General features: G+C 51.9%; 1 protein-coding gene across 5 annotated transcripts in view; it reads right to left on the reverse strand.

The window, feature by feature from the left end:
- Positions 1-15,417, reverse strand: part of GCNT4 (glucosaminyl (N-acetyl) transferase 4) — a 47,196-nt gene that overhangs the window by 15,489 nt on the left and 16,290 nt on the right. The gene's annotated exons all lie outside the window — the stretch shown is intronic.

The raw sequence follows: 15,417 nt of genomic DNA on the forward strand, positions 1-15,417 counted from the left end.
TAAAATTCCCATTTTTTTTACAAAGTTTTTTTTTACAAAGTTTTTTTTTTTAAAGCCCCAAGTGGTCACAAAAGAAAAAAATGTGTACCTAATGGTGCGTTTACTGGCATCCGCGGCCACATCCGATTAGCCCGGTTGGCTACGTACGGCGCGAAAGAAGTTCAACGTAAAAAAACACGTACATTCGAGGCCTACCTGGGGTTGTCACCTTTTCCACTGCAGACCAAAACCGAACATACGTCTCAGTCAGCCTCGGCCTCGGTAACACTGCAACAAACGGTAATTTAGTGCCAACGCAACACGCGTAACGGGTCAACCGCTGCGGTCAGCACCCCGAGATAAAAATTCCCTCCCCGAATGTTCCGCGTCAAACCTGGGACGGGTGGCAAACCTCGAGCTCTGCGACTTGCCAACGGCAAGCGATATGTACCCGTCGCTGCGAAGCAATTTCAGCTGTCCCAATCGGGTACTAGAGGGGACGTTGTTGAACCCGGCGATCGATGTCTTTACAATTTGAGCACGTTGCCGTGGAAGTGGTTCGGAGCGTGATTAAAGTTGCATCGACTAATGTGTGTTGAACTAAAAAGGCCCTTTTTTGAAATTCGTCCAGGCACATGCTGATACAATAGGTAATCACTTTTTGGACATTTGACCGATTGGTATAAATTACTGTTTGTGGCCACTCCACCACCGCCCCTCCTGTGAAGGTTCCCTGGATTTGAAGCTTTCGTGACTGCAAGGATTCATACTCTTAGGTTTTTTCGGTAAAGTCACGTAGGTAAAAATAAATAATACTAGCTGTGACGGTCCCACCTGATCACGGAGACTTGTGTTGCCTCCGAAACGTCGTGATTTATAATTTTATTTCTATTATTTCTATTATTTTTATTATTTATTTTTACCTACGTGACTTTACCGAAAAAACCTAAGAGTAACGTTCCCTGGGTTGCCTTGGCTGGGAAGTGGGGATTGTAGTCTGGGATGTGTAGTAAGTTAGACCTCATGGACTCAGTTTTGTTGTGATGACTTTTGATGTTGTTTGCGCTTTTTGTGTTGGTGCCATTTCCTTAATTTGTTTACGAATTTTTTTTATTTTGCTTGGTAGTAGAGTTTTCATTTGCGTGGTACGTGTGTGTGTGTATGTGTGTGTATGTTGGGCGATAGGGCGACGGTTAGCGCTACGCTGCGCTACGAACCCGGCGACCTGGGTTCGATTCCCGCTCATGGCCAACACCAATGACTATTATCTGAACCGGTTCTGGGCCTTCCTTAGTTCGACTCAGCCTCAAATGAGTCCCTGATGTAGTGTGTAAACATCGCCACTAGAGAGACAAAGGCGGCCGGGCGTGGTGCAGGCCACCCACCCCCTCGTATGCCGTACTGGCCTTCATAGGTGCTCGCTAACAGACCTTTCCCGTTTTTTGCGTAGCCAATCGCATATATGGGATTTGGTCCTCATATATATAATTAATGTACAGCGTTGTGGGATGCTGTTGGCATGAATGGCGCCGCAATATATTATGAAAGTATTATATCCATTTGTCCACCACATACTGTATATGGTAACGTCCTGGTCGGGTCCCTGAATAAGCCTCTATGGTTCACGTCCTGAGTTAGAGGTTTGGAGGCAGTTGGCTCAAACCGAGCAGCTTCAACCTCGACGTAGCAAAATCGGGGTCTTGATTGAACTCAGCCTGCATTGGCAATTATTGAATAAATGTTTTGAAATTACACCGGTTGTTTTTGTTTTGTTCTTTCCTGCGTGAAAAGTTATTTCACAACGCACTTTTTTTTACAAAACGGTAATGCCATTTATCAACGCCTACGACCACGTCGCATGGAACGTGCCCGATCTCATCAGATGTCAGAGGCTAAGCAGGCACGAACCTGTACAGGTGCTGGCCTGGACGGGTGACCGCTAGGTTTATGGGGCAGCGGAGGGCAGCGCGACTTACATCCGTTGCCGCACCGTACAATGCTGCGGCGTGTACGCCCTCCGCCTTCACCGGCACGCACTGACCAGCGTGGTGAAGTATGGTCAAATATCCCCCACGATCCACAACATGGGTGGAGGCAATCGTCCAGCAGTGGGAGTAACTAAATGGCTGCACGTGTACCTCTACACGTGTATCTAGGAAGTCTCGAGGCTTCAAAGAGATTCCTGTTTTGGGATATTTCGAGGGAAATTTCTACCCTCACGAGTGGGGAACGCTCAGAGCCGTCCCTAGGGTGTGGCGAATAGGGGCGGCCGCCCTGGGCCCCGCGCTTTGAGGGGCGGGGGGGGCGCTGCGACGTCACGGTGTCAGATGTAAGACCTCAGTGTCAGTTTCCCCGGGACCCCCACCCCTCTATGGACGGCCCTGGGAACAAAGACAAAGATCCCCCGTATAGCCTTAACAGGCTGTTGGGGCAAGTTTATTTTAGCGAGTAGCACCTACGAAGGCCGGCACGGCACACGAAGGGTGTGAGTGGCCAGCACCACGCCCGGCCGCCTTTGTCTCCCCAGTGGCGGACATTTACACACCGCATCAGGTACCGATTTGAGGCTGAGTCGACCTAGGGGATGCCCGGTAACCGGTTCAGATAATCGTCACTGGGTGAGCCGTGAGCGCGAATGGCTCGCTCGGGACCGGCGGGTCGCGCGGAGCGCAGCGCGCTCGCGCCGACACAAACTACCCCGCCGCTCCCCCTGCTCAACGCTCACACAAAGTCTCTCGCAAACAGTGGCTTGTGATGCCACCTCCTGGCAAAGTCTCGGCTCAGCAGGTCTGGGCCAGCTTCACAAAGTCTCCCCACTCGAACCTTCCAAAAGGGCGCCGGCAGCACGGGCATGTGCGCCACCACGGCCCGGTCACGTGGCAATGCTACCGATATAAGTTGCAACGATGTCTAAGCCCTCTGTGCCGCAGGGTTTGATTTTGACAATGAGTGGGGTGGCTAGTGGGTGGCCCGTGACTAGTAACTACATCAATTGTGAGATGGATTCAATACTGGATCAGTGGTGGAAATGGGCCGGAACGCCGTGGTTGGAGTGGAATTTTAAACCACGCGACTGCGTTCCGGAAGGAATCAAGGATTCATCTTTGTTGTGCATTTCACTCATAGGTAGACCCCCTAGACTAGCAGAGAGACCCACAGATACACTCAGAGACCCACAGACACACACAGAGACCCACAGACACGCACAGAAACCCACAGACACGCTCAGAGACCCACAGACACACACACGTAGAGTGAAGATTCTCCTCACCCCCTCCTCAGATATAGCGTGGGGGAGGGGGGGAGATCATGAATGAGTTCAGCAGTCATTGATTCCCATTCACAGCCCTGCACTGGATGTGGCGTGCCGGGCACTGAACACTGACCCGGATAAAACAAAATTATTCAGCCACGGTTGTGTCAATGTCATTCGTTGATGCTTTAAGCACCTTCCTTTAATCTTCACAAGAGTCGGAGGCGATCGCCGTTAACTCGGTTCGGGCCTTAAAGAGACGACAACCCTCCCCGCAAGGGGAACCCGAGCGTGAAGAGAGCGGCGTTCTTCATCGCAAGGCCCGAGGGCCACTGGCGGCCTTGAGTGTGGCCCTCTGACGTGCGGCCCCCGACAATACACAGCAGATGTGAAGACACGCCCCACCACCATCACCATCATCGTGCTGTCACAAACCCAACGATTGTTTCAAATGTGCGGCGGCCCTCACACTGATGATGTCTTATCGGCAAAAGTGCCCTCTCCACCCCCCTCTGAAAATTCGTGAAGAATGCAGGTGGAGAGCGTGAGGACAGCGCAGCGGGGACAATCATAGCTAACGATGATGTTGTGGCACACGGATGAGATTACGGGATCATTTAAACAACAACAACAAATCCACTACAAATACTGTACAATGAATCGCTACAATGGCATGGGCTTATTCAGGAAAGCCTCACCCGAGTCTTATGATTCGTCTCATCCGACTCTTATGATTCATCTCGTCTCATCCGAGTCGTATGATTAATCTCGTCCCATCCGAGTCTTATGATTAATCTCGTCCCATCCGAGTCGTATGATTCATCTCGTCTCATCCGAGTCTTATGATTCGTTTCCAACAGATTCCTGCATTGGGGGGGGGGGGGCGGAGTGTTCGGCTTGACGCGAAACCCTCTCGCACGCAGATTGGTGGCGCTGCCAGCACGCAGAGGCGTCTTGCCTCCAGAGGTCGCAAACGGGTTTTGATTCCTTACCCGTACCCGGCCGCACCAGGGTCACAAACGGGTACCCGTACCCTACCCGTACCCTACCCGTACCCTGCCGGGTACGGGTAGGGTACGGGTACCTGATTGCGACCTCTGGGATGAAGCCATGTTGCAGGCGCGGGTGGGTTGATTCTAGGAACTTGAATTGTGAGAAGAGACAAGACGTTGGGAAATGAGTGACAAACGGTGACTCACCAGTGACTCACGGCCTACCCGTACCCATACCAGGCCGCACCAGGGTCGCAAACGGGTACCCGTACCCGGCCGGGTACGGGTAGCCGGGTATCGGGTAGGGTACGGGTATCGGGTACCCGGTTGCGACCTCTGCTTGCCTCCCTCCCCGTGGCAACCTGCCCAGAGATACGAGGACCGCTCTTCCTCGGCGTCCCTGCAGAGCTTCGGGACGACGGTGCTCACCCGTTGCTAGGGGGCGCTGTGGCTACCAGAAGCGAAGATTTGACATAAGTTGACCAAGTTGGGGGGGGGCCCTTTTGGCTGACGAAGGATTGAAGGTGCAGCTCGCAGTTCGGGTTGAGGTCAATCGGAGCTAAACTAAAACAATTTTTTAAACGAAACTGTTTTAATTTACTAGGTAAGGCCCATTGAGGTATACTGTACAACTCTTTTTTTTAAAGAAGCGACCTGACTATTACAAATGACAGCCCAACGAAGTGGCTTATCATCATGTGTGCATGTATAAGTCAGCAAATACTCTAAGCGCACGTTGATTCTACATGTGGAGAGGAAACAAACCGAAGGACCCGGAGAAAAATCCACGCGACCACGGGGGGAGAGACTTTGGCTTTTAAATAACTTTCATTGCCGCCAGAAGCAACAGCACTGGAGGCGATTCCGCTACGAAATACACAAAGTCACCAGCAAACAAATAAAACAAACACTCTACATCCACGCGCTGTGGGGCTAAATGCGCCGCACACAACTCAAAGGAAAAGTCACGTGGTGGTGGTGGTCATCGCGCACGCCACGGCGACGAGCGACCACTTCAGAAGATGAACACCACGAGGGTGCCGTCCACGCAGAGGTCGCAAACGGGTTTTGATTCCTTACCCGATCCCGTAACCGGCCGCACCAGGGTCGCAAACAGTAACCCGGGTATCGGGTACCTGATTGCGACCTCTGGGATGAAGCCATGTTGCAGGCGCGGGTGGGTCGATTCTAGGAACTTGAATTGTGAGAAGAGACAAGACGTTGGGAAATGAGTGACAAACGGTGACTCACCAGTGACTCACGGCCTACCCGTACCCGGCCGCACCAGGGTCGCAAACGGGTTATCGTACCCGGCCGGGTACGGGTAGCCGGGTATCGGGTAGGGTACGGGTATCGGGTACCCGGTTGCGACCTCTGCGTCCACGCTGGTACAGAGGGGGGCTTGTCCGCCCCCCAGCGTTAGAGGAAGACGCTCTGCACATCACCGGCACGTGTGTGGTACGTGTGTGGTACGTGTGCTCCAGCCGGAGCACACGAGAGAGAGAGGCGTGCAAACTCCAAATATACAGCAGGCGTCAGGGTCACATGTGTCTACGAAACATGCTAAACTCCTTGGGCACAAAACGCATTCGCTTATCACTCTAAATACCAATAATACAAAATTTTTAATTTTATGTTTTGTTTTATGCAGCTCCAAGGTTTTTTGGGGGGAGGGGGGACGGGGTGGGCATTTATATCTAGGGGTTAGGGTACTTTAATCAGGGTTAGTTGATCTAACTTAATTTTTCATTATTAAACACATAAGGAAAAATATGAATTAACGTCCAAAACGAACTTTTTTTAATTAAATAAACGTTGTCACGATTTGTCCGCGTCAACCTGCTTTTGCATCACAGCCCCGCGGGTCACGTGGGAGGCCCATTCGGCCTCACTCGCCCACCGCTGGTGCCGGCGGCCCACCCTCTGAGAACCACTGCGCTTGGGAGAATTGCGCGCATCGAGCTCACGACACGGATATTGCCGCAGCAGCAGCGGCAGCAGCAGCAGCGTCTTTCTCAGAGGCAGGGTGCGCGATGGCGCAGCTGCGGGCACGGGCAGCAGCTGCTTGCTGTGTTCGCGCCCACTCGCATGGGGGCCAAGGAAACGCAGCCCCCCCCTCCCCATGGCAACCATGGGCACAATAAATACCCGCAGCGCTTAGCGATCTCAACTCATCGGGGGTCGGGAGCGAAGAGACCCCGAGTAGCCGTGCCGATCGGCACCGATTAGCACGGTTGGAAACGTACGGTGCGAAATAAGTTCAACACACGGTATATGCAACCTGCACTGCTCAGTGTGGTGATGGTGCTGTCTGACCATACGCTGGTCACTAAGGGGGTTGTTAAAGGGGGATGCGGAAGGGGGGGGGGTGTTCCAGGGTTCGGGGTGTGGGGTCTGAGGGGCTGGGCCCAGGGGCAGGGTGATGAGGTCCAGGGTCCTGGATCCAAAATTCGGGGTTCTGGGTCCGTGGTCTCGGGTCCTGGGTGCGAGTTTCGACTTCACTCGCCAATGATGTTAGGCGGGGCTGGGATTCGAACTCAGGTGACCGGGTTCAGGGTGCAAGTGTGCGAACTACTGTGCTGCCCCTCCCGATCCACACGGTTCGACTTTTTAGCGTGAAATTCAAAGTGCCCTGGTTCTCTGCCGTGTCTGTGTGCGTGTGACTGTGCACGTGTGTGGGTGTCTGTGTGCGTGTGACTGTGCACGTGTGTGGGTGTCTGTGTGCGTGTGGGGAGCGATAGTGTAGCGGTTAGCGCGCTACGCTATGAACCCGGCGACCCGAGTTCGATTCCCGCTCACGGCAAACACCACCAGTGACGATTATCTGAACCGGTCCCGGGCCTCCCCTAGGTCGACTCAGCCTCAAATGAGTACCTGGTGCGGTGTGTAAACATCGCCACTAGGGAAACAAAGGCGGTCGGGCGTGGCGCTGGCCACCCACCCCCTCGGGTACCGTTCCGGCCTTCATAGATGCTCGCTAACAGCACTTGCCCCTACAGTCTGTTAAGGCTATATGGGGGATCTTTATCTTTGTTGTGTGCGTGTGACTCTGCATGTGTACGAGCAGTGGGGAGCAGTGGCGTAGTGGTTAGCGCACCTCGCTACGAACCCGGCGTACCGAGTTTGAATCCCGCTCACGGCCAACATCAATGACGATTACTGAACCGACCCTGGGCCTCCCCTAGGTCGACTCAGCCCCGAATGCGTACCTGGCGTGCAAACATCACCACTGGGGAGACAAAGGCGGCCGGGCGTGGTGTTGGCCACCCACCTCGCCGTATGCTGTTCCGACCTTCATAGGTGCTCGTTAACAGCACTTGCCCCAACAATCTGTGAAGGCTATACGCTGGGATCTTTGGCTAGTGTACGCACAGACGCAAGCTGCATCCTGTAACACGAGAGGCACACGCGTTGCTCAATTACATGGCAACACACCATAACAATCGTGCTCTAATCATTATTTTGCCCACACGTGGCCGATTGCGTCTATTCCTGAGAGAACGTGAACAAATGTTGCGGTTTTCCAGCCCACTCCGAAAAATATATATCAACCACGCGGTAACTTCATCATCATCATCAAAAATGATCATCAACATGGTCAATCCACTGCTGCATGGAAGTCCTCCCCAAGCCGTCGCCATCTCTCGCGGTCCTATGGAAGCAAATAATCCATCCAGATCCAAAATAACCAGAAACGAGAGCCATTTGTTTTTCGAATTCGGTTCAAAACTCGATATTTCTAGAGCCGCAATGCAATCTGAATGCATACGTACGTGCAAACACAAAGATCCCCCGTATAGCCTGAACAGACTGTTGGGGCAAGTGTTGTTAGCGAGCAGCACCCATTGAGGACGGCACGGCACATGAGGGGGTGGGTGGCCACCACCACGCCCGGCCGCATTTGTCTCCCCAGTAGCGATGTTCACACATTGCGTCAGGTACTCAGTTGAGGCTGAGTCTACCTAGGGGAGGCCCAGGACGGGTTCATCGTCACTGGTGTTGGCGGTGAGCGGGAATCGAACTCGGGTCGCCGGATTCGTAGCAGAGCGCTCTAACCACTACATGACCACGCCCCACATAACATATGTAATGACAGGACGGTGTGAGTGGACTGGTGGCTACGGGAGGTAATGACAGGGGAGTCAGCCTGCAGTGTGAGTGGACAGGTGGCTACGGGAGGTAATGACAGGGGAGTCAGCCTGCAGTGTGAGTGGACTGGTGGCTACGGGAGGTAATGACAGGGAAGTCAGCCTGTAGTGTGAATGGACTGGTGGCTACGGGAGGTAATGACAGGGGAGTCAGCCTGCAGTGTGAATAGACTGGTGGCTACGGGAGGTAATGACAGGGGAGTCAGCCTGTAGTGTGAATAGACTGGTGGCTACGGGAGGTAATGACAGGGGAGTCAGACTGTAGTGTGAATGGACTGGTGGCTACGGGAGGTAATGACAGGGGAGTCAGCCTGCAGTGTGAATGGACTGGTGGCTACGGGAGGTAATGACAGGGGAGTCAGCCTGCAGTGTGAGTGGACTGGTGGCTACGGGAGGTAATGACAGGGGAGTCAGCCTGCAGTGTGAGTGGACTGGTGGCTACGGGAGGTAATGACAGGGGAGTCAGCCTGTAGTGTGAATGGACTGGTGGCTACGGGAGATAATGACAGGGGAGTCAGCCTGCAGTATGAATGGACTGGTGGCTACGGGAGTTAATGACAGGGGAGTCAGCCTGCAGTGTGAATGGACTGGTGGCTACGGGAGTGAATGACAGGGGAGTCAGCCTGCAGTGTGATTGGACTGGTGGCTACGGAAATGATTGAGAATAGGAGCGTGGCCAGGTGATGGAAGAGGACGGTAGAGTGAGCGGTCTCTGCAATGTGGATTGGCACTCACTGCATAGGCTGGGTGGGACCCGAATGCCAAGACCATCCGAGATAAGATTTAAAGCATATATAGACACCAGGCACACCCTGAGACTCTTACATGGCTACTATCAGAGCTGTCCCTAGGGTGTACAACGATTTGGGGCGACTGCCCCGGGCCCCGCGCTTTGGGGAGGGGGGCGGGGGATAGCGTTTTGGGATCACGGCGTCAAATGTAACACTTCCGGTTTAGTTTGAAGACGTCGGGGTGCCCACGCGGTGAGATTTGCTCTGGGGGGGTGGGAGGCCGAAGGGGCCCGGGGGGCGGGGCTCGGGGGGCGAGTGGGGGGCCGTGGGGGGGGGGGCGTACCCCCCCTATGGACGACCCTGGCTGTCATTTTACTTTGGTCGATGGTCGCAGTGCAATGCAGGCCACTTCCACTTTAATGAACATCAAATAAAGCAGTCCCGCTGTGGGACAGCTATCGAACAACGACGGGCACTGCATCGCGCGCTCTCAGATGCGCTTCTTGGGACGTCTGGAACGTTCTCCTTAAGGTATTTGGAAGCCACCGGGAGCTATGCACTTTTAAATAATTTTGATTGAAAACTCATTTCTTGAGAACAGATTTTTGTGTGTTTAGTTCATTGACCTTCCCCCCCCCCACCTCCGATTAGCACGGTTGGCTACGTACGGTGCGAAAGAAGTTCAACATACACTCACGCTCTGCCACGGCTCCTGCCCAAGACTCTCCCACGAGTAAAGCATCACGGAAGGAAAAACGCGTGGCTGCCCGACGCAGTGACTTTAAAACATGCACCAGGCCTCCCTGAGTCGTGTCCCGCCCAAGAACACTCGTTTTCCTGCGCAGTAAATGCAACTTCTCTACTGAGTTTCGTACGCTCTCGAAACCCACCGCCAAGGGAAACGACACCAGAGATGACACATAGGAATGGGGAATGGGGAAGTGCGTGCTCAGAATTGCACAGAGGAACTGAAAGAGGAAGAACAATTGCCGGTTTCAAACAACACACGGAACATTTAAACACAAAAGCTAAAGCCACCAACAGTTCCTGAAGAACTGCATTGTGGTCCTTTGGCTTAGGTCACCATCAAATATGTTTTTTGCAAATGTGAACGGACCAGCGGGCAGCACGTGAGACAGAGAGAGACACAATTGTTAACCTGTTCAACCCTCGTTTAGGAATCATCACTCGAGCGTTTAAACACGAAACAGGCGTCAGGAATAACCAGCGGTGTGTGATCACGTGGCCTCGCGAGATTCTGCACACAACTTTAAGACCCAAGGCTTTTGCCCCGACTGCACCGACTCTTAAGTGCATTGACGTCTCGAAGCACTTTACGAAATCTATCGTCAGGGAAGAGAGAGGGGGGGGGAGGCAATGCTCAAAAGAACAACACGAAAACTTTTGAACGCTGCAGAGGAAAGAAAATAACATCGTCGCGGTTTTCGCTTGTTGCAGAGGTTTACAGCTCCGGCCGCCCTGGATAATACTGCGGGCGTATTAACCCTCATGTTCGCGCATTCTCCTTCGCAGTGGACTTGAGAGATTCCGCGACGTTGTTTAAACAACAATAATAGGCCATGCTTGCCAGCGTTACGACTCGAATTTGCAAAGTAAAAAACACAATTCACTCGCAATTACTGAATTGGAATAACTAACGGAAACATTGTCCGCTACTGGCAGAGTGAATGCCCACTCGCAGGCCGGAGCGGTGTCACATTGTGCCACACAAGGACAGCTGCCAGCAGAGGTCTCCTAGGCCAAAACAAACATTTGAACAAGAAGCTAGAGCAGGCAATTTGAGCGACTGAAATGTAAGATGCTTTGCTGGTGGGTCAATTAATTGTCTAATTATGCAATCCTCCTTACCAATATCATGACCTCAAAAGTATTAGCATAGGGAGCATGAGGACATTATTTGAAGCTCCGCTACACTTGAGATCCCCATTGAGAAGGAGTGTTAATTCAGCTCGCGTACAGGAGCCAGAGGAACTTGGATTGGTAGACCCTGAGAGATGGCAACGGCTTGGGGAGATCTTCAATCCAGAAGTGGATAGATCGAGGCTGCTAATGATGTTTGGTTATGGTGGTGGTGGTGATAATAATTATGCTACACACGTCTTTGTATCGAAATCGGCACAAGCCCCCCGTACATCCCGTGACTTCATTGTGACCACCACCGCTCCGAACCCGTCCACTCTCCACGCCTTCTGTGAAAACAAACAGCAGCTCCGTGCATCAACACCACCCACAGATGCATCCTCTCAAATCTCCTGACCCTTTGCTCCTGTTTTTCCGTTCCTCTTCCACCCCGATTTATACTCTGTTTTCCCCTTCCGCTTACTTTATATGTCCCCATGCGTTATATCCTTATCTCCTATGCAGTTGCTAGTTACATGCAATATAACCACCGTCTCTTGCTACACAGCCGCACCGAACCCACGGGGGTAGGAAAAAAGACCCCAGTCACCAATGCTCTGTGCCAAATACGGGGCGCCGCAGTGGAGAGATGTTGACTACCTCGCCTGGTATACAGGAGGTCGTGGATTCGATCCCGACCCTGACGCCTGCTGTATATTTGGAGTGTGCGTGTTTCTCTCTCTCTCTCTCTGTCATCATCATCACGGTGGAGAGATGTTAACTACCTCGCCTGGTATACGGGAGGTCGTGGATTCGATCCCGACCCTGACGCCTGCTGTATATTTGGAGTTTGCGTGTTTTCCCCATTGTCGCGTGGATTTTTCTCTGACGTCTCCGGTTTTCTCCCCTCGACATTTAGAAACGTGCATTTGGCTGCTGTACATTTACACGTGTTGGCCAAGTCGCATCTCAAAAACAGCTAAAGAGAGCTCAGTGGGGCTGACCTGGTAAAATAAAATAAAAAAATTCGAACAAAAACATTTCCACTGGACCTCCCATCCCCACCACCAGCAGTGCCCATGCGACCGCAAACCACGCACCCAAATATCAGAACATCTCACGAAGCCTTCCCGCAGACTCATTGCGCGTGCCAAGACCACTTCGTTTACCAGATGTTGTCGGAGTTGGCCCCCGCATAGACGCGAGTGTGCGTGCGTGGAGCGTCATTGAGATTACAACAACAACAACGACAACAACAAAACTGTGATGAAACTCACTGCGTAAAGGGGTGCAAGCCCCCGCAATTGCTCGCTCACTCCCCCGCTGGTAAGAAGGACCTCCGCCCGAGGAAGGCTCTGTGAGGACCCCCCCCCACCCTATAACACGAAGAAGGGCTGCACTGATCGTAGAGAGAGATCCGAATGGGGTCCAGTAGGTGTAATCGACCTCTACAAAAAATTTGCAAGCCTCAGTGTGCTTAGTGTTACGCAACCGTGGCATCTACATCATTGGACCTCCTTTGCCAGTAGAAAAATATAATAATAGGGGGTTTTCCCCTTTTTGTTTTCTATTATTATATTTTGGTACTGGCAAAGGAGGTCCAATGATGTAGATGCTCACCCCGAGCTCTCATTACTTTGATGGTGCATTGTCTTTGAGCTGTACGCCTTTTGTGGACCAATCAGTTTCAAGGACAATGCATATATTATCATAGTGTGTATTTTTTGTTTGCATTTGACTGCAAGTATTGTGGTTAATGCAGACATGAATCCTCGTAAAAAGGTTTAAGTTTTGTTGCCAGAAAAAAAGGGGAAACCCCCTATTATTATTATAATCACGGTGGCATCCTCACAACTCCTAAATATTCTAATATTAGTTTCATTATCATTTACATTTCTATTGTCTCACTCCTATCCTCTTGGCTATTTTTCTTCCGTCGTCTCACGAGGAATTTATCATCCCACAGTGGGCCAGCACCACCGCTGCACGAGGCAGTACAGCTCAGTGGTCTTTCAGAGGGTGGGGGAGGGGGCAATTTCGCCGATAAGACATCATCAGTGTGAGGGCCGCCACACACATTTGAAACCATTGTTGGGTTTGAAGGCACTATGATAATGGGGTATGAAAAAGAAATTCATTTTGGCGTTCTCTGGTCTGACGCTGGTGAGACGAGGCTCTAAGTAAAGCTGTCTCTGGTGTAGGCAAATCAGTTTCAAAGACAATGTCCTCAATTATATTATCAGATAATGTTATGTTTGCATGTTCACCACAAGTACGTGTGGTTAATGCAGACATAATTGCTTGCAAAAATGTATCGATTTGGAGTTTGAACATCTTAACATCTGTTTCATTGCCATACATGGAAAAAACTATTCTTATTTTTTATACTTTGATAACGGCCAAAAAAATGCTCCCATGATATGATGGGGGCAGTTTTCGCATTTGTTTTATGTCGAGGGCCGCACTTAAAGGCCACCAGGGAGACGCCAGTTGCCCGCGGGCCTAGCAATGAAGAGCACTGATGGAGACCACAGTTCCCTCTGACAGCCACGTGGCCTCGGGTCTAACTGGAACGTCACACCTGGTCCTCGACGCAATTCAAGGCACGGCACAGCACACCGCACCGCAACAACATCTGGATTTTGTTTGCACCGAGTGAGCTCGCTTACAATTTGCTTTCACTTCACCCGTGGCATTGCCGTGGTCGTTAGCCAAACAATTACATGACCTCACTTATATAACCAAAGCTGGGGTGTTGAGTGATACTTTAATGTTATGTAAGTTTCGTTTCAGGTTTCCGTTTGGTTTGTGTGTGGGGGTTTTTTCGGGAAGGGGCTTCATTATTGCGCGCAATAAAGAAGATGCAATATGATTGCGTATTACACTACAAGCCAGAATCAGAATCTTTATTTTTTACTGGAGCAATCCGATGAGCTATAAAGCTCTTTGCACAGATGCCCAGTAGGGGCACGGGCCTGAAAGTTTAAACGACAAACAATACAAAAAAATACGACAGGAGTGCAAAGCATAGCAAAGATAAACAAATCACTTAAAACGTACATGTAAATATTGTAATGCATCATTACATGCCCAGTGATTGATGTCTAATGCGAAGGGGAATTGGTGGCACAGTGATGGGCACACTGCGCTGTGAGTTTGATTTCCAGAGACGGCAACCATCATCAGTGGCGAGTTAAATCTGAACAAAGGGATGTGCATTATTGCAGTAACAAAGGGATGTACATTATACTGGTAGGAACCTCCTGGTTACACCAGCCCACAGGGGATTATTGTGTCCGTCCGTCCGTCGTGCAGGGAGGGGCTGTGTGGGGAGGGGCTGGGTGGGGAGGGTGGGGTTGGGTGGGGAGGGGAGGGTGGGGAGGGGCTGGGTGAGGAGAGTGGGGAGGGGCTGGGTGGGGAGGGGCGGGAGGGGCTGGGTGGGGAGGGTGGGGCTGGGTGGGGGGTGGGAGGGATGGGGCTGAGGTGGGGAGGGGCTGGTCACCCCGTGGTGCCCTTATAAAACTCAACGTCTAACCTACTCACGCCGGCTTGTGCCCGCCCTCACAGTCGGCCATGTTTGCAGAATACACCACGCCGCTGTTGACCCTGGCCATTGACCGGGCAACCCAACGTTCCTACCAGCTGCCTCCGCAGGAATGTGTTTGGAGTAACAAAGGGATGTACATTGTTGTAGTAACAAAGGGATGTACATTATTGTAGTAACAAATGGATTTACATTCTTGCAATAACAACGGAATGTACATTATTGCATCAACCCTTAATCCACAGTCTTGTCAGATCTCCACCCCCCGCCCCTGCACAAACTCGCATTTGCCAACTGGATGAAGTATGGATGCCTTCATCCAGCAGTGGATTGACGAAGCGCCACCAATCTACAAAACAAGCACACTGCCTTTCCTTGCCTCTAAAGGTCACCGTTCCTATCAAAGGGCTTTTCTTTTTTAAGTATCAGGGACCTCGCCTGCCATTCAGCTCCCACGATGATTCTGCTCCTGCGGCTTGCCCTCCCCTGCCGGAGCAACGGGAGATGGAGCGTTGTTTGCGTCATCGCCCTGGGAACTGCTTTTCGTGTTCAGTTCGCTGTCCCCTCCTTCACACCGCACACCTCCGATTGGCACGGTTGGCTACGTACGGTGCTAAAGAAGTTCAACACACTGTACAGATCCGCGTGTCTTTCTCCACGTGCGCCGGTTTCTTGCCGCACGTAAACACCCGGCAATTGGTCGATAACAGCTTCATATGTAGAGGACCACAGAGCTGGGGAGGGCGGGATATGAAATGTAACACCAGCTCAACGCTGGGGCTGGCTGTCCTGCTTGTCTGTGGTTCCTCCTCGTGACTCCGAGTCATTCCGTCTCTTGGCAATGAACGAATATCGGTGCAGCGGCGCGTTCTAAGTTGAAATCATTATCGTTGTTAGTCTTTATGTCACG

The sequence above is a fragment of the Lampetra fluviatilis genome, chromosome 39, assembly GCF_964198595.1.
Source record: "Lampetra fluviatilis chromosome 39, kcLamFluv1.1, whole genome shotgun sequence".
NCBI classification, from domain to species: Eukaryota; Metazoa; Chordata; class Hyperoartia; order Petromyzontiformes; family Petromyzontidae; genus Lampetra; species Lampetra fluviatilis.